This window comes from Chiloscyllium plagiosum, chromosome 11, assembly GCF_004010195.1.
Source record: "Chiloscyllium plagiosum isolate BGI_BamShark_2017 chromosome 11, ASM401019v2, whole genome shotgun sequence".
Taxonomy (NCBI): Eukaryota; Metazoa; Chordata; class Chondrichthyes; order Orectolobiformes; family Hemiscylliidae; genus Chiloscyllium; species Chiloscyllium plagiosum.
The window spans coordinates 50,981,404-51,009,099 of record NC_057720.1 but is presented as its reverse complement, the minus strand read 5'-3'; the positions used below and the strand labels follow the sequence as shown (position 1 = coordinate 51,009,099).

At 42.8% G+C, this 27,696-nt stretch overlaps 1 protein-coding gene across 5 annotated transcripts in view; it reads right to left on the bottom strand.

Moving 5' to 3' along the window:
* Positions 1–27,696, bottom strand: part of dab1a (DAB adaptor protein 1a) — a 687,756-nt gene that overhangs the window by 340,980 nt on the left and 319,080 nt on the right. The window lies entirely within an intron of this gene.

Below are 27,696 nucleotides of genomic sequence, written 5' to 3'. Positions count from 1 at the left end.
TGCTCCAGAATAGTACAAAAACAGATAGCATAAGCAAGAAAGGGTTTAAGCGACAGGGAGAGGTTAAATAGGCTGGGGCTGGTTTCCCTGGAGTGTTGGAGGCTGAAGGGTGACATTATAGAGGTTTATAAAATCATGAGGTGCATGGATAGGGTAAATAGACAAAGTCTTTTCCCTGAGGTGGGGGAGACCGGAAGTAGAGGGCATAGGTATAGGTGAGAGGGGAAAGATTTTGAAAGCAACCTAATGGGCAACTTTTTCACACAGAGGGTGGTGCATTTATGGGATGAGCTGCCAGAGAAAGTGGTGGAGGCTGGTACAATTGCAGCATTTAAAACGCATCTGGATTGATATATGAATAGGAAGGGTTTAAAGGGATATGGGCCAAGAGTTGGCAAATGGGACTACATTAATTTGGGATATCTGGTCGGCATGGACAGGTTGGACTGAAGGGTCTGCTTCTGTGCTGTACATTTGCATGACTGAGTTAAAACAATTCTGAACATGAGAGAAAAGACATGAGGTAAACTAATTGATTAAAGGTTATTGATTCCCTGGATCTGATGGACAGCATCCTAAGCTCTTAAATAAAGAACCACAGAGGTCCCCAGCTGGAGCATTAACTATTTATAATCTATATTAATAATTGGATGTAAGTTTGCTCACTGAGCTGGAAGGTTCATTTACAGACGTTTCGTCACCATACTAGGTGTTGTCATTTCCTGTTCTTTTTCTCAAGGGGTGGTAAACACTAAATTGGACAAACAGGCAGAAAACTAGCTGCCAAGATACATGAACATCAACTAGCCACAAAATGACATGACACTCTCTCACTAGTATCCTTACATACAGATAAGGAAGGACATCATTTCAACTGGGACAACATAGAACATAGAACATAGAAATGTAGAGCACAGCACAGGCCCTTCTGCCCATGATGTTGTGCCGAGCATTTACGTTAAGCTAAGATCAACCTAACCTACACAACCCTCAATTTACAGCCATCCATGTGCTGCCCAGCAGTTGCTTAAATGTCCCTAATGTCTCTGACTCTACTACTATGGCTGGCAGTGCATTCCATGCACCCACCACTCTGTGCAAAGAACCTACCTCTAACATCTCCCCTATACCTTCCTCCAATCACCTTAAAATTATGACTCTTCATGACAGCCATTTCTGCCCTGGGGAAACTTCTCTGGCTATCTGCTCTCTCAATGCCTCTCATTACCTTGTACACCTCTATCAAGTCACCTCTCTTCCTTCTTCTCTCCAGCCCTAGCTTACTCAACCTCTCCTCATGAGGCATGCCCTCAAATCCAGGCAACATCCTCTGCATCCTCTCTAAAGCAGCTACATCCTTCCTCTCATGAGGCAACCAGAACTGGACACAATATTTCAAGTGTGGTCTAACCAGGGTTTTATAGAGCTGCAGCAAAACCTCACGACTCTGAAACTCAATCCCCCTGTTAATGAAAGCCAAAACACCAGACTGTCTCTTAACAACTCTATCAACCTGGATGGAAACTTTGAGGGATCTACGGACATGAACTCCAAGATCCCACTGTTCCTCCACACTGCCAAGACTCCTGTCTTTAATCCTGTATTCAGCATTCAAATTCAGCCTTCCAAAATGAATCCCTACCATGGTGAACCTTATCAAATGCCTTACTGAAATCCATATACACCACACCCACTGCTCAATCTTTGTCAACATGTCTCATCACATCCTCAAAGAACTCAGTTAGGCTTGTGAGGAATGACCTGCCCCTCACAAAGCCATGCTGACTATCTTTAAACATACAATGTTTTTCCAAATAGTCATAAATCCTATCTCTCAGAATCCATTCCAGTATCTTGTTTACAACAGACGTAAGACTGACTGGTCTATAATTCCCAGGGATTTCCCCATTCCCTTTCTTGAACAGAGGAACAACATTTGCCTCCCTCCAATCAGTTGGTACTATTCCTGTGAAGAGTGAGGATGCAAAGACCATAGCCAGAGCAATCTCATTCCTCACTTCCCGTAATAACTTTGGATATATCTGGTCTGGCTCCGGAGCTTTATCTATTTTAATGCTTCCCAGAATTTCCAGCACATCCACTTTCTTAATATCAATCTGTTCAAGCCTATTAACCTGGTCCACCATGTTCTCACTATCAACATGGTCCCTGTCTCTAGTGAATACTGTAGCAAAAAGCTTATCCACGACCTCCTCTACCTCTTCAGACTCCAGGCACAAGTTCTGTCCACTATCCCTGATCGGCCTTCTCTCTGATTATTCTCTGATTCCTCATGTAAGTATAGAACGCCTTCAGTTTTCCCTAATCCTTCCCACCTTTTTGTGCCCCCAACTAGCTCTCCTCAGTCCACTTTTGAGTTCTTTCGGCTACCACGTAATCCCTTAAATCTGTGTCAGGTCCTTGCTTCCTCGACCTTAAGTAAGCTTCCTTCTTCTTCTTGACGAGAAGCGCCACCTCTCTTGTCATCCAAGGCTCTTTCACCTTACCATTGTTTCCTTTCTCTGTGGGGCAAAGTTATCTAACAGTCGCAACAAGTGGTCCTTATACAGCTTCCCCATTTCAGTTGTGCATTTCACAATTTAGATCTGAATTTATACTCCACAGCTCCTGTAGTATAATAGCAATATAATTTCTCTTCCCCCAATTAAATACCCTTCCATACTGTCTCTTCCTATACTTCTCCACGTCTATGGTAAAGGTGAGGCAGTTGCAATGAGACAGGCGGTCACTGTGACTGAAATGCTCTCCCACCAAGAGATCTGACACCTGGCCTGACTCATTGCCTAGAACCAGTCCAATATGGCCACCAGCCCCCACCACCCCCATTGGCCTACATATTGAGTCAGGAATCCCTGTTAAAATTGGCTCCATCCTGACTATCTGAACTAAGGAGGTTCCAAACAGTATTGAGGAAGTTGAAGTTACCCAAAAAACAAGTCTGTTATCCAATTTGTTCTTCCATCTCTCTACTGCTAAAGGGGACTCTACAGAAACACCCAGTAAAGTGACTGGGTGTTTTAAAAGATCTAAACCCTGGAACATCCAGCAGCCATTCCTGCCCCTATAAAATCCATGTCTCCATTGTGGCCACAACATCGCAGTTCCAAGTACTGATTCATGCTCTAAGTTCATCACTCTTATTCCTGATGCTACTTGTATTGAAACTGACACACTTTAACCCATCCCTTTGTCCTATCAACTGTGTATCTTTCCTGCATTCTGTTTCTGCCCATTCAACAATACCCTCTCCACTGATCTGTAGCTCTGGTTCCCATTCCCCTGCCAAACTAGTTTAAACCTCCCAAAGTTCTCGAGCAAATCTCTTGCCCAGGACATTGGTGCCCCTCCAGTTTAAGTGCAACCCATCCTTCACGTACAGGTCACACCTTCCTCAAAAGGTACCCCAATGATCTATGTGCATGAAGTCCACCCTCCTACACTAACCCTGTAGCTACGTGTTTAGCATGCTTCCTCCCTGTTCCTATCCTCACCCTCACTAGTACATGGCACCGGTAGTAATCCTGAGATTACTACTCCGTTCGTCTGCTTTTTAGTTTCCAACCTAACTCCTTGAGATCACTTTATAGACCCTCATCCCTTTTCCTGGCTATGTCATTGGTGTCAATGTGCATCATGACTTCTACCTGCTCATCCTCTCCCTTCAGAATCTTGTTGACTCGATCAGAGACATCCCAGACCCTGGAACCTGGGAGGCAGCCTACCTTCCAGGAGTCCCATTCACAACCACAAAATCTCCTGTCTGATCCTCTAACTGTTGAGTCTCCTATCACTATTCTCCCTCCCTTCCTTTCTGAGCCACAGACATCTGGCCACTATGATTTTCCCCTGGTAGGTTGATCCCCCCACCATTAGTAACCAAAATGGTATACTTCTTATTGAGGGTAATGGCCACAGAGGATCCCTATTCTGTCTGCCTGTTCCCTTTTTGTCCCCTGACTGTAACCTATCTACCTTTTTCCTGTACCTGAGGTGAGACTATCTCCCTGTAATTCCTCTCTATTACCCTCCACCTCCCAGATGATCTAATGTTCATCCAGCTCCAGCTGCGGTGGAAAAGGTTGAGCAAATTGGGCATATACACATCAGAATTTAAAAGAAGTAGATTTGGGTGGGGGGGGGGATCTTATTAAAATATATTGAGGATTCTGAGAGGAGCTAATATGATAGATGCTGAGCTGTTGTTTCCTATTTTTAGGGATCTATAATTAGGGAATACAGTCTAAAAATTAGGGATCTCCCCAAAAATGGAGATAAGGTCAAAATTCTTGTCTCAGAGGGTTGCTGCTATTTAAACTCTCTTCCACAGAGCACAATGAAGGCTCAGTCATTAATTATATTCAAGGTTGAGTTAGACATATTTTTAATTGACAAGGGAGTGAAGGCTTATGTAGGACAGACAGGAAGGTGGAGTTAAAGCCACAATCAAATCATTCATGATCCTATCGAATGATGGAGAAGTCTGTATGGGTTGAATGACCTATTTCTTTTGATCTTATATTTCCATTTCATTTCTGTCAAGAAAGTCTTTTTATTGAGAACGAAGGCTTGCAAAATTTACCCACCTACCAGATTCATATGGAGGACCATTTTTTCCAATAGAGTTAAAGAAAAAGCTTACCTATTTTACTTAGTTTGTTAACAAACATAGTGCATCATACAAAATTTAACCATTGCAGAAGATTTTGATAAATATCACAAAATTACCAGCCATGATCTTACTGAAGGGCAAGGCAGGCTCAAGGGGCCAAACGGCCCTCTCTTGCTCCTATTTTGATTTTATGTTAATATTTATAAGAGCAATGTTTATGTCATTTACACTATAATTCTTGATTCTTGGAATGTATTTGTTAATAATTCTGTTACAAATATTGATTCCCTTATAACCCAGCAGGCTTATTCTATTAACTGTTTACCAATCTTAATCACAGAATTGTTTAAATAATCCTCCAGCTTTTTGTAATTAAGAGCTCCTCTTACTTCCACCTTTGTCCAAAGATATCCTGGGTGCACTGAGTTTGCAGAGAGCAATAAAAGTGATGTTCACTATAGTGTTAGTGTGTGTGAAACAAGAGCTTCAAAACATTAGCAGGGGGTTGGGGAGTGGGGGAGTCATTTTAATTTATTCCATCTGGCAGAAAACAGAGTCAAATATTGATTTTTCACCCAGCTATTTTAATCCTTCTTGACGTCAATATAGAATAGCATCAAGTTAGGTGAAAAACCAGCACAGACCTTGTATGAGCAAGTTTCTGCCAGATTAGTTTAGAATTGCCCCCTTAAATTTCATAATATGGTAAAGCTCCATGTAGGTAGCATAAAACATAATTTCCAATACCAAATAACAAGCATTATCTGTTCCAATCTGCTAAAAGAAAAACAAGCGTGGCTGCAAAATGCAAAATGTAATTTTAATTCTTTACTTAATCTTACTCTGATCTCTCTGTCCTCGGCCTCCTGCACCGTTCCAACAGGATCCAAGGTAAGCTCGAGGAACAAAATTTTGTCTTTCAGTTTAGTATTTTACAACCTTCTGGAGTCAATGCTGCTTCTAACAATTTCAGACAATAATCTCTGCTGCTCTTTTTTGAACAGTTGTTGTTGGTGATGATTCTGTTGCTCCTCATCTTCCTCCATCCACTCTTCTTTTGTTTTCTTTCCTTTGCCTTTATTTTTGTCTGCACCGTCATCCATTTTATCATTCAATCTCTCTCAGCTTTCAGTCTTATCACAGGCCTTCCCTTTGCTGGGTTCTGCACTTATTAAAACCTGTTCCATTTTTAGATTTTTCCACTTCTGACACAATCATTGTCCTCACATGTCAACTTTTTTCACCAACTACAGATTCTGCCTGATGTGATGAATATTTTCAGCATTTTATTACTAAGGATAACGTTGATAGGATTCAGTTTTCGGGCCCACTAATTAAACATTCAAGATTATACTTTTGTTTTCTTTCTTGGTCTTCCAGAGGAAGTAAAATTGTCCATTTAATTTTTAAATACTGTTACCTCATGGGTAGATGTACAGCTCATTCAAATTCTATATAACCTTCACTGTCTGAGTTTAGGTTTTGAATAATCAATCATAATAAATAAAACATCATAGAATGAATTTCAATTAAAAGCCATGCTCATTAAACAACTTCAAACACTCAAAAATGATGCAGAAGTACATCAAAAAAAATCTCACAATGTCAACTAAAAGATTGTTTCATCCAATCCAGTTGATGTTACTGTTAATCTTGCATAGTAGGAAAGGTCTTTATCCTTTATGTCTTGCCAAATTTCTGCATCCTTCTACACCTTTTTTTTTCCTCAAATGCCTATCTAAGCAATTCTTATACATTGACATGGTGGCATTACTCTGTGTGAAAACAGTCCTTATGTTTTCTATCCAAATGTTCTTACGTCCAACCTTTTAAAAAAATTTATGCCGCCTCATTCTGAATCCTTCAATCACCAGAATTAATCTGTTTCCATCTATTCAGTCTGCTCCTTTCATTGTTTTAAATACTTCTGCCTAATCACCCCATCTCTCATTTCTTCTGTCCCCAGACTGTTAGCCCCAATGATTTTCCAACTCTCTTATATCATTTCCTCTTATCAGGCAGCAACTGAGTGAATCTGTGTCACACTCTCTATATTGCCTTTGTGTGTTTTTTTATAATCTGAAGCCCAAAACTGTTCAACAGGTGATTTTACTAAGCTGTTATATAGATGGTTAAAAATCACACAACACCAGGTTATAATCCACAGGTTTATTTGGAAGCACTAGCTTTTGGACAATTGCTCCTTCATCAGGTGTTTGTGGATTTTTAAAATCATAAGATACAGAATTTATACCTATATAATATAGCCATATAGCTATCAATTCTGTGTCGTACAATCTTATACTCCACAACCACTTGGTGAAGGAGCAGCACTATGAAAGCTAGTGCTTCCAAAACAAAAACCTGTTGGACTATAACCTGGTGTTGTGTGATCTTTAACTTTGTACACCCCAGTCCAACACCGACACCTCCAAGTCATTCATACAGATTCACTGTGACTTTTGATGGTAGTGGCAAGTTACCTATTAAGAGAATTATTGCTTGTTAATAATTTTATAAATCGCACCTCTCACCTCATTAATATGCAGTTTTCTATCACACCACCTGACATGAGCAAAATCAACATTAAAAATTCTTGACATGGACATCAGCATTGTCGACATCAGCTTTCCATCTACTCCAAAAGACCTCATGCGGGACATGACTCACTAACATCTCAGAGCACACACCATGGACACTGGCTATATTCACCCTTCATCTGTGTACAACGGCATCTGATACGTGTCAACCTCAAACAACATTCGTGGCACTTCTCTGATCCTGTATAGCACAGTATACTGCACACAGATACAGTATATTCCATACAGATACAGTATACTCCATACAGATACAGTATATTCCATACAGGTACAGTATACTCCATCGAGATACAGTATACTCCATACAGGTACAGTATATTCCATACAGATACAGTATATTCCATACAGGTACAGCATACTACATACAGATACAGTATACTGCATACAGATACAGTATATTCCATACAGATACAGTATACTCCATACAGGTACAGCATACTCCATCGAGATACAGTATACTCCATACAGGTACAGTATATTCCATACAGATACAGTATATTCCATACAGGTACAGTATACTCCATACAGATACAGTATACTTCCGCTCTTCAATGTTGCACCTGATGGCCCGAGGTAACTATCATTGTAATATTTAAAAATTCATTCAAGCGATGAGGGCGGGGTCAGCATTTATTGCCCATCCCTAACTGCCCAGAGGACAGTCAAGAGTCTACCACATTGCTGTAGGTCTGGAATCATATGTAGGCCAGACCAGGTAAGGATGACAGTTTCTTCCCTAAAGAACATTAGTGAACTAGAGGGCTTTTTCCGACAATCGACATTGGATTCATGGTCATCATTAGACTCTTAATTCCAGATCTTTATTGAATTCAAATTTCACTAAGAACCATGATGGGCTTCAAACCTGGATCCCCAGAACATTACCTAGGTCTCTGGATTAACAGTGCAGCAATCATACCACTCGGCCATTGCCTCCCCGGTAAGTGCAGCAGCCAGGTCACTATGTGTCTCATGACATGTACCCAGCTCATGGATTGGATGAGGAAGCCTCTCTGGGCTAAAACTAAAACAGAAATTGCGGCAGAAACTTAGCAGGTTGGGCAGCATCTGTGTTAAGAATGCCAAATTAATGTTTTAAGTCTGATAACCCTTCTTCATCATCTCTGGGCTGCTTGCTTAGTCACTTAGCGCTGACTCACTTTGAAAATACCTGGATGCTCGCAGTATCTTAGCCTTGCCTTACTCTGCCTTTCCTGTCTCAGTCAGAGACACCAGGCTCATAGTACTGCTCTAGTGGCATGCTGTTTAGAGCACATGTAAAACAAGGAGACTTATCATGGTTGTCAGCAGTCCTCAGTCAAGTCAAGAGAGCTAGTCTTTGGTTAGGGTGACCCAGCAAAGTAAGGTAAGGGCAGACTTTGAGATCAGTCCAGGGGCATAGACGAGTTTGGTAAGATACAGCAAGAGATCTTGCTAGGCCTCATGATGAGTAACCCTCCATGAAATGTGACAATATTGACACTTAGCCAAAGTCATGTAAGATTCAGCCTTCTGTTACTTTTCTCTACAGCTTCTTCAACATATCAATGTGGATTTCAAGTTGGGGATCAAGGATTTCATGCAACATTGTAAATGTAGTTTCTTCTGAAATTAGCACGACATTAGAATACATAGAAATCATTGAACTCAAATTACACTAAGCGACATCTTAGCATTCAGCTCTCCTATTGCTATTCCCTGCGCTTATTGATCTAAAGCTAATAGAATCACATTTCCTTTCTTTCTGTTTGCTGAGTTATTAAATCAACAAATGTTATAATAGCACACAATAATATTGACAATATCCTGTTTAGACACTACAAGGAAAAAGAAATCTCTTTCTATCCTATAAAACAATGGGCTGAATATCCTGAAGAGCGACAATCAGAGTCAGTTGAATTGTCAGAATGATCTCTTTTACTTGCTCTGTGCCTGAGCTCAGTGTTCCTCACCCAGACTTCCAAAATCCAACAGCAAATCTCTTGAGAAACAGAGAGTTTTCCTGACTATGGAGTCTTCCAGTGCAGTGCTGGAAGCTGAATCATACTCCCTTTATACAGCTGCAAATGCCATACCATGGAGTTTGAAGATCCCAATGTCATTTTGACAAAATAGAGAAGCCACACAGATAAAGTAAGTGGGTAACAGGGTAGAGTGGCAGGTGAGTGGTTGAAACATTAGGGTGCCAGTTGAATAAGGGGTAGAACGGCAGGTGAATGTGTAAGGGTTAGGGTGGCAGTCGGTAGTTGAGGGGATAAGATAACAAAAGACTGGGTGAGCGGGAAGTGTGACCGATAACCAGATGGGGGTAAGGTGGAACCTGAGTGTGTGAGACTAGGATAGGTGTTAGATAGGAGGAAAGTAAGGGCTGAGAGCACAGGGTGGAAAATTCATGCATGATGGGGTTGATGGAACAATGGTAGCATGACAGGTTGGTGGATGAAAGAGTAAGACACCAAGTCACAGAGAGGGTAAGGTGACCGAATGAGTGTACAGGGTAAGTAAAGAGCATAAAAGAGTAGGTCAAGGAAGAGTTGTAGGGGTGGTCAGGTTGGAGCAGTGTCGGGCTGAAGGCGAGGTGTCATATCAGGGGTCAGTATGGAGAGGGGATGTGGGGTCAGTGATGGGTCAATGGAGGATCAAATACGGAAGTGCTTTGAGTTGGGTAACAGTCCAGCAGAATTTAGGGGTGTTCGGATTTGGAAGTCAGGGGTCAGTTTTATGATTGCCAAAAATTGGAGCAAGATCTAATCCCTCTAACCTTTCCTGGGTGACTATGCAGAGTTAGAGCCATCCAATTACTGCGACATTGTTGGAAATCTTTTTGGAAGATTCCAAACCAAGTGTAGCTGCTCATCAGTCATGTGTTGGGTATTCTGAGGACTCTCTTAGCACACAGAACATAGAACAATACAGCACAGGAACAGGCCCCATGGCCCACCATGACCGTGCTGACATCTTACAAGATTTCGGGGTCAATCCCTTCTAATTTACAGCATAATATTAAACATAATAATTTATAATTTGTTGCAATCATTCAATACAAAGTGGTAAAGAAATTTTCATGTAAACATTAGTGACCTGCATGTTTGTCAGGCCAGGCTCCCAGTGCTGCCTGGCCAATTAGTGGGCCAGCAGTTCAGATTCATCCATGCACAATGGGTGCCATTCTGGATGGATTATCTGAGCTGCAAATACAGCTTTTCCTGGTGGGCCCCCTCTCTTGAGGTATGGAGCCTCCAACTCCAAATACCTTACCAACTGCCATCGGAAGGCTACCTCCACAAATCTGGAGCCTTTACATGTGGCTGGGGTCCACACATCGTGAGGACAGTACAGATGGTTTCATAAAATCAAACTTAATCCGTAACAGTCTTACTCGGTTCCCACTTCCAAGATGGGGATAGCTGATTTATGTCTGTGTTCATAAGGAATGTTCCCAATGATGGAAATGCATTAGGCATTCATCCTGATGCAGTTTTCACCCCTGCACACCGCACCCTCCTCTCAGCTCCAAAGAACACTGTTGGAAGATCAGGGACATTTAGCCAAATTGGATAGGATTTTGAGTTACAGGGAGTAACTCATGGAGCAAAACATGGTATCCAGCAATATACTTGCATAACACACCTCTGTTGCAGTTAATATAGGTGAAGGAGGCAAATTGTCCCAGAAGGAGAATTGTATGGAAGTCAACCCGTTGAAAGGAACCCTACCCTGCGGCTGTGAATGGGTTAAGTTGGTTGAGAGTGGAACTTCACCCCTCAGTGGATAGAAATCCCACCTTGGACAGTTGCTGGCAATCTGATTGCCAGCTGCAACAGATCTGTCAATGCCACAGTCAGTAGTGGGCTGGACAGGCAAGGAGGAGTTGTTTTTTTAATCAACGTGCTCAGAGATATTATCACACAGACCTCCTGGTCCAGAGGCAGGGGCATTACCACAGTGCCACAAGAGCCATAGAAACAGGAGAAGGAACAGAAAGACTAGATAGCTGCACATGGTTAAGTTCAAAATGATTAGGACCGGAAGGGATCTGAGATGGGTCCAGGTTTTGACAATTGTGTGAATCTCAGAGAATGGAACTATGAACACCTTAGTAGGTTGGGAGGGGGAGTTGGGTTGTCCCTGGAAGGGTATCCTCCCTACCCCAAATGCGATTGCCCACCTCCTTCCTTTCCAACTTTCTTGCACCTAGTCCACAAAATAACAACATGTTCAGTCCTGCTGGCCTGCCAACAACACCACTATTATGACATGTGTAACATATTATTTGGTCTATAGACTTGCTATTGGCAGCACATGTGATTTCAGTGTGCTCCTACTAGAAAAAAAGGAGTAAATTCAGGAGGCCCACTGAAGGTGTTATCTAGTAGGGTAATGAAACGTCTGGTAATGAACCTTCCAGCTCAGCGAGTAAACCTACATCTTTTGGTTACTTTACCCAGTTAGCTGATGTAATTTGGAAGATTGGATGAAACTATGTTCAGATATGTTTGAAGGTTGTGCTGATCTTCCATTGACTTATGGCAGCTGTTTAGGAAAACCCCTAAGGAAATACCCATTGATCAACCTTGCAAAATTCTGGAAATAACATCAGCGATATAATTCGGGGTTGTAAGGTGGTGGTGGTGGGGTGGAGTTAGTTCTTTCCGAGATGTCTTGGCATCATGGTAGCCCACAAACCCACCAACACACTAAAACAGCAGCTAATGAACTTGAAAGACCCTATACAGACAACGAGCAAAACTAATGTCATTTATAAAATACCGTGCAAGGACTGTAACGAACACTACATTGGACAAACAGGCGGAAAACTAGCCACCGGGATACACATACACCAACTAGCCACAAAAAGACATGACCCTCTCTCACTAGTATCCTCACATACGGATGAGGAAGGACATCACTTCGACTGGGACAACACATCCATCCTAGGACAAGCCAAACANNNATTGCTTCACCAGAGGCCCACTGAAGATGTTACCTAGTAGGGTAACGAAACGTCTGGAAATGAACCTTCCAGCTCAGCGAGCAAACCAACATCCAAAACCTCAACCTGAGCTACAAATCTTCTTAAAACTCGCTATAACCAAAAGAAATTGAGAGTATTGGATATTAATATATCTAACTAACTGTTCCAGGATAGGAATTAAAACTTTGAACGTCCAGAAAAATTATTAAACTGTTCTGTTGAGCATCAGTGACTGACTGAGATTAGGCACATGTATAATACCATGCATCGAATCTCCCAAGGAATGGTTATCACAATTATTAATCTGCTATTTTACTCTTAAATTGAAGCTCCACATTTCTTTCCTAGATTTTTGAATTGACCATTTTGAAAAATACAGAACCTGCCTGATCTTGGTGGGAGTCTATCTGGGTAGCGAGTGCATCAAGACTTCTGAGTGGTCCCATTGTGCATCTTTTACAGTACAATGCTGTAATGGTTAAATTCCAGTCAGAAGAACTGGGCCACAGTATAATAATAACTTTCTGTCTGCTTTATTCTATTTAGCTCAGATGATAAAATATATGACCTATTTCAACATATTTTACTTCTAGAAGATTTGTTATCCTTCATGTCATATTTCCTTTTGTAAATATAAGATACACGCTATTACTATTGACAGACAATTACTTACTATTAGCATGATCCCAGCTGATGGTGATACCAGACAATTCAGATCCCACAGTGATCCCAGCTCGATACATCATAGGTTTTATTTTTGCAATTTGTTTATTGTGGTCATCACTGAATAATACATAATGTACTTTACATTATTTAAGAACTACTTGCAAAAGTGTCTTGCTGCAGATATCAGGAATACAGATACAACCTTTATACCCACAACAACCGTACAGATAGTCAACCCTCATTGTTCGCCACTTCAAAATTCTTTATTCAGTTTTCATGGCCGTACTCAGTTTCTTTCCAGAAATGTTTGCACTCACTCACAGCTATCTTTTTTAGTGAATGTATTTTTATGAAATCCTGAAACAAACTGCTCACATAACTTACTTACTACTTCAATACAGACAAAGTACTAGAGAAACTCAGCAAGCCTGGTAGCATCTGTGGGGACAGAAACAGAGTTAACATTTCAAGTCTGATAGGACTCTTTTGCAGATCTGAAAGGGGCTGCAAAATGGTGCTTTTTTATGCTATAGACAGAGGGGGAGGAGGAGCAAGTGAAACAGATGGTGAAGGTGCCCAAAGCAAAAGAGAAATGGAGGTGCAAAATGGATATCAATGAAGGTATGAAAAGAAGAAAATGTGTCCATTCAGCTGACAGCAAAGTCAACAAGTTGCAAACAAGACACAAACATGGGAGAGGGTGGATGCGATGCAAATAGAGGACAGAGGTCATGCTCTGAACTTGTGGAATTCAATTTTGAGTCCTCAAGGCTGTAACATGCCTAAGTAGAAATTCAGTTGTTTTTTTAGATTAGATTACATTACATTGTTGAAACAGGCCCTTCGGCCCAACAAGTCCACACTGACCCGCCGAAGTGCAACCCACCCATACCCCTACATTTACTCCTTACCTAACACTACGAGCAATTTAGCATGGCCAATTCACCTGACCTGCACATCTTTGGACTGTGGGAGGAAACCGGAGCACCCGGAGGAAACCCACGCAGACACGGGGAGAATGTGCAAACTCCACACAGTCAGTCGCCTGAGGCGGGAATTGAACCCGGGTCTCAGGTGCTGTGAGGCAGCAGTGCTAACCACTGTGCCACCGTGCCGCCCAAGAGGCTGAGAGATAAATGGGAGGGGGCATCGGCTGGGGCAATGTAGCTGGAAATGCGATTGGTAGCTGGAAGTGAGGGGTGATGGTGATAGGTCGGAGAGAAGGGTGGAGTGGTTAGGTGGGAAAGAAGATGGACAGGTAGGACAGGTAGGACTCCTGTCATTTTCTGCTCAACATCTCATTTTATACTTAGGTACTTTACAGCCTCCAGTACTCAAAATTAAATTTCACAATTTGTTTGTCTTGTAAATGTGTTGCATTTTGCCTCATGGGAAGAATCTGCCAAAGAAGCCCCCTCCTGGAACTTTGAGGATGAGAGTACTGAGATTGCACTGAAATCATTGGCTAGGCAGCTTCCCGAACCCCTCACCAACCCAGATACTGATACCTTGGTGGGAACCATAGACTTATAGACTTAGAGTGTATGTGCACAGTTTGGTGAGCACCTCACTGCGACAGCACCACAGCTTGGCGAAGAAGAAATACCCTGCTGCAGATACTCGGTAGTCTGCCAGAGATCAGCACCTGATCAGCCGCAGGCAGGAGAGGATCCTGAAGTGTCGGCAATTAAAGACTTCACCCACATGCACAGGGCAGAACAGCAGCAGCAGACAACAATATGGGATGCTCACAAACTGTATTAGTGTGGTGAATTCTGTCATTTGGAAGGACATCTGGCAGAGATTTTCCTGCACCGCCACACACATCATCTACTGTGTCCGTTGCTCTCAATGCAGTCTCCTCTATACTGGGGACATAGGCCGCCAACTTGTGGAACATTTCAGAGAATGTCTCTGGGACACACGCACTAAACGACCCCACTGCCCTGTGCCAAACACTTTAACTCCCCCTCCTACTCCACCAAGGACATGCAAGTCCTGGGCCTTCTCCACCACCAGAATCTAACCACCTGATGCCTGTAGGAAGAACACTTCATCTTCCACCTTGGGACCCTCCAACCATATGGGATCAATGTTGATTTCACCAGTTTCCTCATCTATCCATCCCCCCACCTTATCCCAGATCCAAACCTTCAACTCGGCTCTGCCCTCTTGACCTGTCCTACCTGTCCATCTTCTTTCCCATCTAACCACTCCACCCTTCTCTCCAACCTATCACCATCACCCCTCACTTCCAGTTACCAATCGCATTTCCAGTTACATTCCCCCAGCCGATGCCCCATCCCATTTATCTCTCAGCCTCTTGGGCCTCCTCCACATTCCTGATGAAGAGCTTATGCTCGAAACATTGGCTCTCCTGCTCCTCAAATGCTGCCTAACCAGCTGTGCTTTTCCGGCACCACACGTTTTGACCTAATATCTATCTGTCTTCATGAACAGAGTGGTGTATGCCATGGAGTGCCAGGTCCAGTATCTTCCAGGTCCAGTATCTTCCAGGTCTGCTGGAGAGATGCATGTGCCTGAACCCATTGCCTCACCTTCGAGTCACCAGGGCCAAGGGCACAGAAATGTGGAGCAGTTGGATTGCCGTCCAGGTGGCTCTTCTTCACAAGGAGACAAGACAGTGCCAGGGAGATACCCAACTGGAGCAGAACAAACACGTGCACCCCTCAGTGGTTTCACTCTGCCATTGCATAGGTGGCCAGGCCAAACATCGCCATTATACCTGACTCCTCTGATCCTAGGAAGTCCAAGCTGAGAAAGGTCAACTTGTCTCTGACAACAGGATCTTTGGCCTGTCTGGCCTAACTAGATGCAAGTACCCTGAGGGTCACCTTACCAAACCTCCAGGCTCCATCCCAGCTGCAGGACCAGGGAGTACATTGAGAACTAGTTGGAGGCAGAGAAATAAAGCACCTATTGAAGGCATTTTGGTGGCATGGGTGAAGAAACTTTATTTCCTAACAATCAATTTCTCCATATTTGTGAAGTTAACTTTTTTACGTGTGTTTATGAGTGTATCTGCAGCATTTCATGATCACAGACGAGGCTCAATGGATGGACGTCTGCACGGAGAATCTCCTGCACATTCCAAAAGCAGGAGGACCAATGTGTCCACATGGCATTATGTCCTGGTGAAACCAGTGCCCAAACCCGTTCAACAGCTTCTTCTGTATACAAAAGATGTAGCTGTCAAAGAATTGTGCAGCAGTGGCTGTGATAGGGAGGTGTGACACACAGAGAGGGTCAATGTTGTAGGAGGGCAAATGAGAAGGCAGTCTGTTAACCTGTGTGCTATATTTTTCATGGGCCTGTGTCCAAAGCTGTTCCCTTTAAAAGCCCTGTGAACAATGTGTGCTGCAGCCCCCTCCCTCACACAGCGAGTCACACTACCCTGGACATTAAAGTGTTCTTGCAGCAATTTTCTTCCCATTGCACATTTTTGATTTGCATCACAATAGAAGATGTAAAGTGCTTCTCTCCAAGTGGCTTCCAGCCTCAGTCTGACCACGTCAGGAAAGCCCCCAAAATATCCACATCCCCTTCCTAGCAGCCCATCCTATGAATTCCACTGGCTTCATACATACCCAAGTCCCCATCTAACATGAACCTCAATCTGCCTACGCTAACACTCAGGTCATTCTTTTTTTCTTTCTTTTTTTTAATTTAACACCCACACTACCACCTAAGTGCGGTTGTGCTTATTTTATCCCCAGCACCCATGGTGTGTGTGCGCAGGTGTGAGACACAGTGAAAGACACAAAGTGCACGAATCTTTATTCAATTTCCACCACCAGGAAGATAGGAAAACACCCGGGTGGCCAGTGACAAACACTGCCCTTCACATCAAAGGGCAGTGCTGTGTGATCAAAACAGTGAAGGGGAGGGTAGGGACTAAATCAAAATAGAATTGGAGGGAGAAATGATGCACTCCACTCCGTGCGGCGCCCACCTCTCCCTGAACAACTCCAGGGTGTTGGTCAACACCGCGTGCTCCTTCTCCAAGGACACCCGGGCTCTAACGTACTCAGGTCATTTTATATGAGATGACTATACTTGGTGTAGTAATTCACTGCCCCACTACTTTGAAGTTGAGGTGCTTCTGATAATGGATGATTACCTCTTCCATATTACACCCTTCCCTGGAATGCTTCACAGTTTTCTCTCCTTGCAAATCCTGCTCCGCCTTCACAATAGTACTGTGCCCTTGCCCAGAACCTCCACCATCTTACCCCAAAGACTTAGCTGCTGAGGCTCATTGCTGGAGTGACCCCACCTTCACCTCACCCCCCCCACCCCGATCCCTTCTCCTTTAGTTTGCACTGATGGAGTGATTGTGACCCAATTCCCTTACCAGCATGACTGGACAGCACTATACAAGACAGTGCAGACATTAATTGGTGACTATTAGATTAGATTACTTACAATGTGGAAACAGGCCCTTTGGCCCAACAAGTCCAGACCAACCCTCCGAAGAGCAACCCACTCAGACCCATTCCCCTACATTTACCCCTTCAACCATCACTATGGACAATTTAGCACCTAAACTGCACATTTTTGGACTGTGGGAAGGAAGTCCATGCAGACACGGGGAGAATGTGTAAACTCTACACAGACAGTTGCCTGAGGCGGGAATTGAACCTGGGCTGTGAGGCAGCATTGCTAACCACTGTGCCACCATGCCGCTCCACTATATATCTTTCCAACTGCATTAAACCCTGGATAATCTCCTGGATTTAGCACAGAGGTGTCAACAAACTGATTGTGACCTACTCCGTGGACAGTAGAAGCATGGGCTCCCTCACCAACTCTCCCTTGACTAGATGTCTGGCCTTGGCCAACTCCCCGGACTACTGCCCTCGACCTACTGAACTGGGACCCCTGACTGATGACTGCCTTCATGGACTTCACTGAGAATTACTGTCTTAAGACTTTAAGACATGGCTGCTTGCTTGTTGTGCATGCAGTGTGTTCACCATGTGAGCTGTTGGCACATAGAGCAAGTGTGGGTTGATGAAGCATGCTGTTATACAGCATGATGTGTGTTCTCTCGGCTGTGGACTGCTTAGCAGCAAGGTAAGCTGTCTGTTCCTTTGACTGCACTAACTGGCATATTAAAGCAAAGCAGGGATGTTGTGAATATGCAGGTAGGTGCCAAGTCACCAAGGGATAAAAGAACAAATGATCATTCCTGAGATGCAGCATGGTCCAGTCTGCAAGCTGGTTGCCTATCCATGTGCACAGACTATCCCCACTACAGCCTTTCCATGCTTGTTGCTGGCCCTCTACGCTTAGAGAGTGCAGAGCCTGTGCATAGTACAAGAGGCAGGATGGTCAAGATAAATTGGCTGAATCCAGATGCCAATGTCCACGGAAGAGTATTTTTGACTGGTGCATTGGAGCATGCCCTGTCACCCAGTGTCCAACATGGAAGTCATTCAGAGTAAGTGGTGAGCTGAATCTGCCAGGTACACTCTCTGGATTCATTATCAAGTTTTCTCAGTGGCTTTCTTGTTTGGCAAATCTGGTAAAATAGGGCTCTGAATATTGATGAGGCAAGTCGTGGAGTTAGCAAGGCATTTAACAAGTAATAAAGACAACCGATTGGCATCCACCTAATCAGAATCTTGCCATGCCACTCATGTCAGATGGAGGGAGACAATCACAAGACAGAGGGTGGTGGTGGAGGGTTGTTTTTCAGATTGGAGGCCTATGACCAGTGGAGTGCCACAAGGATCGGTGCTGGGTCCTCCACTTTTTGTCATTTACATAAATGATTTGGATGCGAACATCAGAGGTACAGTTCGTAAGTTTGCAGATGACACCAAAATTGGAGGTGTAATGGACAGCGAAGAGGGTTACCTCAGATTACAATATGATCTTGATCAGATGGGCCAATGGGCTGAGAAGTGGCAGATGGAGTTTAATTCAGATAAATGCAAGGTGCTGCATTTTGGGAAAGCAAATCTTAGCAGGACTTATACACTTCATGGTAAGGTCCGAGGGAGTGTTGCTGAACAAAGAGACCTTGGAGTGCAGGTTCACAGCTCCTTGAAAGTGGAGTCGCAGGTAGATAGGATAGTGAAGAAGGTGTTTGGTATGCTTTCTTTTATCGGTCAGAGTACTGTGTACAGGAATTGGGAGGTCATGTTGCGGCTGTACAGGACATTGGTTAGGCCACTGTTGGAATATTGCGTGCAATCCTGGTCTCCTTCCTATCAGAAAGATGTTGTGAAACTTGCAAGGGTTCAGAAAAGATTTACAAGGATGTTGCCAGGGTTGGAGGATTTGAGCTATAGGGAGAGGCTGAACAGGCTAGGGCTGTTTTCCCTGGAGCATCGGAGGCTGAGGGGTGACCTTACAGAGGTTTACAAAATTATGAAGGGCATGGATAGGGTAAATAGGCAAAGTCTTTTCCCTGGGGTCGAGGAGTCCAGAACTAGAGGGAATAGGTTTAGGGTGAGAGGGGAAAGATATAAAAGAGACCTAAGGGGCAACTTTTTTACGCAGAGGATGGTACGAGTGGAATGAGCTACCAGAGGAAGAGGTGGCGCCTGGTCCAATTGCAACATTTAAGAGGCATTTGGATGAGTATATGAATAGGAAGGGTTTGGAGGGATATGGGCTGGGTGCTGGCAGGTGGGACTAGATTAGGTTGGGATATCTGGTCGGCATGGACGGTTTGGACCAAAGAGTCTGTTTCCATGCTGTACATCTCTATTACGCTATGATGATCCTCATCAGAACTTGTCACCCGATTCTGCCACAAGTCTTACCATAGTCCTTCATTGCTCAGATTCTGCCCACTTTCTGATCTTCTGTACATGTTTATAACAGGGTTGATATCTAGAAGAGAGTGATTAGCACCATCCATAATAATGGTGTCACACATGGTCAGTCTGAAGCAGTTAGTGCAGAGACCTGGAAGGCTTCTTGTACGAACAGTAGTATTATAGATACAGTCACTAAAAAGAGAGAACAGCTTGGGAATTCTGCAGTATTCAGTCTCTTGAAGGCACGAGTGATGGAATACTCTCCAATTTCCTTGATACATATGGCTCCAACACTCAGGAAACGTAACTCTATACTAGACAAGGCAGACCCTCGTTTGCACTCCATCCATCTTCCTCAACCTTCAGTCTCTTCACTGCTTATGCAGAGTGACACAATGTGTACCATTTACAAGTTGCACTGCATTAACTCACCAAGCTATGTTCAACAGCACCTAGCAAACCCATGAGCTCCACCATTTAGAAGGGGAAGAGTAGCAGGTACATGGGAACAGCACCACCTGCAAGTTCACTTCCAAGCCACACACTATCCTGACTTGAAACTATGTCACTGTTTGTTCACTGTAAATGTGTAAAAATTCTGGATCTCCCTTCTTAACAGTACATCGGTCATAGCTACACCATATGGGCTGCAGCATTCAAGAAGACAGCTCATCACCAGCCTTTCAAGGACAACTAGGAATGAGCAACGCTTGCTGTAATCCCATGAATGAATAAGTGAAAATGTGTTCTGGAAATACTCAGCAGATCAGAAATTAACCGTGGAAAAAGAAAAATGAAAATATTTTTGATCACATAGCCTATTTCAAATGAACCATTCAGCTTTTTCCTGCTTTCACAGATCTGACTAACCATTTGAGACTTCACTATTTTTTTGCTTTTATTTCGGCATCTACAGTACTTTGCTTCTTATGTATTTACACAGGTTTGAACCAATGTGACACTTACTGGTCTAGAGACATGGGTTTAAATTCAATAAATAAAATCTGGAATTGAAAGCTGATCTCAAGTGATGGTAACCATGAAACTATCATTGATTGTCATATAAACTCAACTCAGGTTCTGAAGAACTATCACTAGAATTAAAATGTTAATTGTGTTAGAATTAGATTGATTGTCATGTATACTCAAGTACGGGGATACAGGAGTACAGTGAAAAGTGTACAGTGGCACCACTTCAGGTGCCATTTTAGGTACAAGGGTACCTGGGTACAAAATCTGAGGTACAAAGTAGAAAACGAAGGAAATAAAGTTAAAAGTTCAACATTGACGTCCTTCTTATGTGCTTAGCCATGTTGGGCTGACACTCTCCATAAGGATTCGCTCTCCACAGATGCCGCCAGACCTGCTGAGTTTCTTCAGCCATTACAGTTTAAAAGTATTTTGTAAAAGAAACAAACGAAAGATGAGGGGAAAAAAATACCCTTTCAAACAGCATGTGGTCTGGGTTTGAAAGAATTGCCTGAACTTGTACAGGCAGGTTCAACTGAGGCAGTCAAAAGGACACTGGATGATTATTTGAATAAGAATAACATGCAGAGTTATGATTAGATTTTAGATTACATTACAGTGTGGGAATAGGCCCTTCAGCCCAACAAGTCCACACCGACCCGCCGAAGCGCAACCCACCTATACCCCTATATTTACCCCTTACCTAACACTAAGGGCAATTTAGTATGGCCAATTCACCTAACCTGCACATCTTTGGACTGTGGGAGGAAACCGGAAACCGGAGCACCCGGAGGAAACCCACGCAGACACGGGGAGAATGTGCAAACTCCACACAGTCAGTCGCCTGAGGCGGGAATTGAACCCGGGTCTCTGGCACTGTGAGGCAGCAGTGCTAACCACTGTGCCACCGTGCCGCCCACCTTATGGAGTAAAGGCAGGAGTTTGGCTCTCAGTCAAAATACAGGCAATAGGTCTAAAGAACTTTTGCAGACATGATGGGCTTTCTGCACTATATATATTTTATTCTTCTGTGAAATAGCCTTGCAAGCCACTAAGTTCAAAGAAAACTAGGATTGGGCAATGAAATCAAGTAATTCCCAGATCACATGAATCAGTACAGAAATAAAAATATTTGGATTGTTAACACAGTATTATCCCAACAGCTTTGTTGTATTAAAAGCACAGAATTAAACTTTTTTTTCATTTAGTTAATTTCATTCCCTAACCAGAATATAAATAAAATCAATTTAAATATCTGAATAGTATTTTCCTAAATATTTATAGAGATAATCAAATACGTAACTAAATTTAGGAATATTTTAATTAGTGTCATTTTTAAGTGTAATGCATAAATATAATATTAATAAATGTGATGTATAGCTAGGCACAATACACAGGTGACTATTTATGCCAAATATACTTTAATGCATTTATTTTGCCTGCAATTGGATAACAGTTGATCTAGTTTCAACCAGAACATGCGGGAACCTCATCTAAAAGGTGAAATGCAATTCCAACAAAAGCATGTCTTTGGGTTGAATACCTGTGCAGGATTTTGCAGATTTCCAATAACATTTCCATATTTTTGCCGACCACTTAATTCCTGCTGGTCTGCTAAACATCATGCTGTGTTCCTTGCATAAGCAGGTAACACTTAGCCTGGCATGAGATTAGGCCTTACGCCTTAGTTAGACGAGATGGCTGGGCTGCAGTTGGCTGCTGATGCCGCAAACACCTTCTTGGCAAAGAGACTTCAATTTTGCATTAGCAGCAGTACACTGAGGTCAGAACCTATAGTGGAGCTGAGAAAAACACACTTTGCTGGATACAACATTGGCTCCGATAAATGTGACATTTTGACGCACTTAAAAGGATCTCCTTTGGCTCAAACCCTGACTGCAAAGCATAACAAATAAAGGGGAGCTGTAACCTCCTTGGAATGGCAAAGAGGTAAGGACTCACCTCTGCTTTTATTGCCTGTGAGCAAAACTTAATCAGGTTGATGCTGTCTAGCTAATATGTTATTTTGTAAAATAGCATGGGCAAATTGGCTACTGTGAGAAGAAATTAAATTCATTGTCTGTAAAATACATTAACCTTTGAGTGGCGTCATGTCAAACAGAAATTCAAAACAATCTGAAAGCTTAATATGGAATTAAATGGCCTTGTGGTTAAATTGGAATTTTTGTTCTCATTATGGTGGCGCCATTATGGACAAACCATTATCAAGCATCACAGCTAGATTGCTAAACTCTTTGCAATTTCCATTTGTGACACAGCAGTTTAGCCGAATGGCTATTACGAATATGTACATTTTACTTGCTCCTGTTCTGCAAAAGAATCTGTATCTGTTAGTAAGCAAATTACATCTACAGTGCTGTGCATGCAAGTTCATGACTGTTACATAAATGAAGATCCTGTTAAATTCAACCATTATAAAAATAAATAAATTAAGATAAAATAGAAAATCAGAAATATTACACATCTGAACTGAAAACAGTTAATTTTAGATTAACAGGACTAATGAGTTTCTTTTTTATTAGACCAACAGAACTAACAAAGATATTTTATAATCAACCTGTTTAGGGATGTTATTTCACACCTCAAGAGCAGGTAGGACTTGAATCCAGGCCTTAGTCCAGGGACACTGCCACTGCACCACAAGAGCATTTGATGTTTTTTCCAAATCAACCCAGTTACAAACATTATTCCCCAGCCCTGGAGCAGGCAGGACTGGAATCCAAGCCTCCTGAAGAAGAAGGGACACATCATTATGCCATAGTGGTCCTGGCAACCATGGTAATGATAAAGAGTTGTATTCTTTCGAAGTGCTAATTTACAGAATGAGCCATATTTCATTTTTCTTCTCTTGTAGAAATTATTTGCAGTCATTTTTAATGTATTATTTTTATTTCTTTCACAATTAATGCATACACTGAATCTATGAGCCACATGTAAACAGTTGTTTACAATGCAGGAACTGTAAGTAGGTGCCACTTCTGCGTCATGCGGGAACCAGCATCCATGAAATTCATGTGAAAATTTAAAGGGCCAGTGGTCGGCATATGAAACATGCACTTATATGATGGGATAGGTTTCCATTAGAGGATCCTGTCACCAGAAGACATTTCAATGTATCCAGGCAAGATATAAAGGGACTGGTTCGTCAAGTTGGGAGGCTCTATATCAAGGTTCCATATTGACCTCCAGTCATTCTATAGTTTTGTCAATTTGTTCCACAATTCTTCATAACCCTCCATAAACTCAGACCCTGTTCAAGCATTTATCCCACCAAACTCCCTCTTCATTAAAATCTATTGTCTTTGCAACCTAGCACTCCACCCCATCTCAAGTCACATCCAAGGCCTTTACAGGTATTATTGCAATTGCCAGCATAAACACATAGACCAGTTCCATGGTCCTGCAGATTCTCCTCCTGGCTGTCAGTGAAATGGTGGGAGGTGCTCTTCTTCAGCAATGAGCCTCCCACCTGGTGGAAACAGTCTGGACAGAGATTGGAGAGGAGATTAGCAATAATCTTGCATTGAGCAGGGACAGGAATAGTTATTGCAGATTCTGGGATTTACATGTTTCAGTACAAACAGAGAAAATGGTAAAAGAGGGGGTGGTGCAGCATTGTTAGTCAAGGACAGTAGTACGGTTGCAGAAAAAACATTTGAGGACTCATCCACTGAGGTAGTATTGGCTGAGATCAGAAACAGGAAAGGAGAGATTACCCTGTTGGGAGTTTTCTATAGGCCTCCAAATAGTTCCAGAGATGTAGAGGATAGAATAGCAAGGATGATCCTCAATAGGAGCAAGTGTGACAGGGTAGTTGTTATGGGGGGCTTTAACTCTCCACATATCGACTGGAAATAATATAGTTCAAGTAATAGATGGGTCAGTTTTTGTACAATGTGTGCAGGAGGGTTTCCTGACATAGTATGTAGACAGGCCAACAAAGGGTGAGACCACATTAGATTTTGTATTGGGCTAGGAACCCAGCCAGGTGTTAGATTTGGAGGTAGGTGAACATTTTGGTGATAGTGACCACAATTCGTTAATGTTTACTTTCGTGTGGTAAGAGGTAAGCATATACCACTGGGGGAAAGGCAATTATGATGCAATTAGGCAAGATTTAGGATGCATAGGATGGGGAAGGAAACTGCAGGAGGTGGGGACAATTGAAGTGTTGAGCTGATTCAAGGAACAGCTAATGCGGATCCTTGATAAGTATGCACCAGTAAAGCAGGGAGGAAGTTGTTGAGCGAAGGAGCCATGGATGAATCTCTTGTCAAGAGGAACAAGACGACTTATTTTAAGTTGAGATGTGATGGCTCAGTTAGGGCACTTGAGAGTTACAAGTTAGCCAGGAAAGACCTAAAGAGACAGCTAAGAAGAGCCAGGAGGGGACAAGAGAAGTCATTGGTGGATAGGATCAAGGAAAACCCTAAGGCTTTCTCCAGGTAAAGCAGGAATAAAAGAATGACTAGAGTAAGATTAGGGCCAATCAAGGATAGTAGTGGGAAGTTGTGCATGGAGTCCGAGGAGATAGAGGAAGTGCTAAATGGATACTTTTCGTCAGTATTCGCACTAGAAAAAGACAAAGTGATCAAGGAGAGTACTGAGATACAGGCTACCAGACTAGATGGAATTGAGGTTTACAAGGAGGAGGTTTACACTTTCCAGAATTGCTAAGTCCTCTGTGCCAGATGGGATTTATCCTAGGATTCTCTGGGAAGCCAAGAAGGAGATTGCCGAGCCCTTGGCTTTGATCTTTATGTTGTCATTGTCTACAGGAATAGTACCAGAAGACTTGAGGATAGCAAATGTCGTCCCCTTGTTCAAGTAGGGAAGGAGAGACAACCCTTGGAATTATAGACCAGTGATTCTTACTTCAGTTATGGGAAAGGTGTTGGAAAGGGTTATAAGAGATAGGATTTATAATCATCTAGAAAGGAATAAGTTGATTAGGGATAGTCAACACAGTTTCATGAAGGGGAGGTCATGCCTCACAAACCTTTGAGTTCTTTGAGATGGTAACTAAACAGTGGATGAGGGTAAAGCGATTGATATGGTGTATATGGATTTCAGTAAGATGTTTGATAAGGTTCCCTATGGTAGGGTATTGCACAAAATATGGAGGAATGGGATTGAGGGTGATTTAGCAGTTTGGATCAGAAATTGGCTAGCTGAACGAAGACAGAGGGTGGTGGTTGATGAAAAATATTTGTCCTGGAGTTCAGTTACTAGCAGTGTACCATAAGGGTCTGTTTTGGGTCCACTGTCATTTTTATAAATGATCTGGATGAGGGCATAGAAGGAAGCGTTAGTAAATTTGCAGACGACACTAAGGTCAGTACAGTTGTGGATAGCTCTGAAGGATGTTGTCGGTTACAGAGCGACATAGATATGCTGCAGAGTTGGGCTGAGAGGTGGCCAATGGAGTTTAATACTGAAAAACATGAGGTGATTCACTTTGGAAGGACTAACAAGAAAGCAGACCACTGGGCTAATGGTAAGATTCTTGGTAGTGTAGATGAGCAGAGAGATCGCGATGTCCAGGTACATAGATCCTTGAAAGTTGCCACATAATTTGATAGGGCTGTTAAGAAGGCATATGATGTGTTAGCTTTTATTGATAGAAGGATTGAGTTTCAGAACTATAAGGTCATGCTGCAGCTGCACAGAACTCTGGTGCGGCCACATTTGAAATATTGTATACAGTTCAGGCCATCGCATTACAGGAAGGATGTGGAAGCTTTGGAAAAGGTTCAAAGGAGATTTACTAGGATGTTGCCTGGTGTGGAGGAAAGGCTGAGGGACTGGTGGCTGATTTTGTTAGAGAGAAGAAGGTTGAGAGGTGACTTAATTGAGACATATAAATGTATTCAGAGGGTCAGATAGCTTGGATATTGAGAGCCTTTTCCCTTGGAATAGCAATAGCTAGCACGGGCATACTCACCTTTAAATTGAGGGGTGATAGATATAGGACAGATGTCAGGGTAGTACAGGCATGGATTGCACTGCCTGCAACAGTAGTTGACTTTAAGAGCATTTAACTGGTCATTGGAAAAGCATATGAACGAGAATGGAATAGTGTAGGTTAGATGCGCTTCAGATTCACTTCACAGGTCAGCACAACATCGAGGGCTGAAGTGCCTGTACTGCCCTGTAAAGTTCTATGTTCTATGTTCAATGTAATGCACCTAAGATCAAGGTCATGAGTGCAGTGCTAGAAAAGGGTTGATAAGCCTCGGTAAATAGCACAGGAGCATGGGATTGCCCCTACTGGGAGCATTAGGCTATTTACGTTTTTTATACACCTGGATTAAGCAAGTGAATGCATTATCAGCCTTAAGACTAGAAATCACCTGAGACTAAAGTGTTTAGTCAAAGCAAGTTCAACATGAGAGGTCGATTGGATAGGAACTAACACATCGTTGGGCAAGTATTGGTGAAGAGAATGGATGAGAAAAAGGAGATCAAGTGGCATTTATCAAGTCACAAAATTGCCATTTTCTCCTGCAGGACAAGCACACGTACAATCAGAAGGAAAGGTCAAAGATGAGCCATGGTGTACCAATGTCAAGATCCTCATTCCTACTGGGAAGAAGCCCTTCAGATTGCTGAGAGACAGGCAGGCCAAGCTATAGTTGATAGCAAGGCTACACTGGCAACCAGCAAAGTAAGAACACATTATTTTCTAAAAACTCAGTCTATGATGTGTGGGTCTTGCTGGCTCAGCCATCATTTATTGCTTGTCCCTAATTGCCATGGAGATGGCAATGGTGAGCTTCTTTCTTAAAACACTGAAGTCCTAGGGCTTGAGGTACCCTACAATGCTGTAAGGAAGGGAGTTCCAGGATTTTAACTCAGCAACAGTGAAGAAATGGTGACATAGTTTGAAGTCAGTTTAGCATGTGGCTTGGAGAAAAACCTGCAGCTGGCAGAGTTCCCGTGCATCTGCTGCCCTTGTCCTAGGGGGTACAGGTCATCAGTTTGAAAGGTGCTGTTGGAAGAATCTTTGTGAATTACTGTAGTGCATTTGTGATGAAGCAG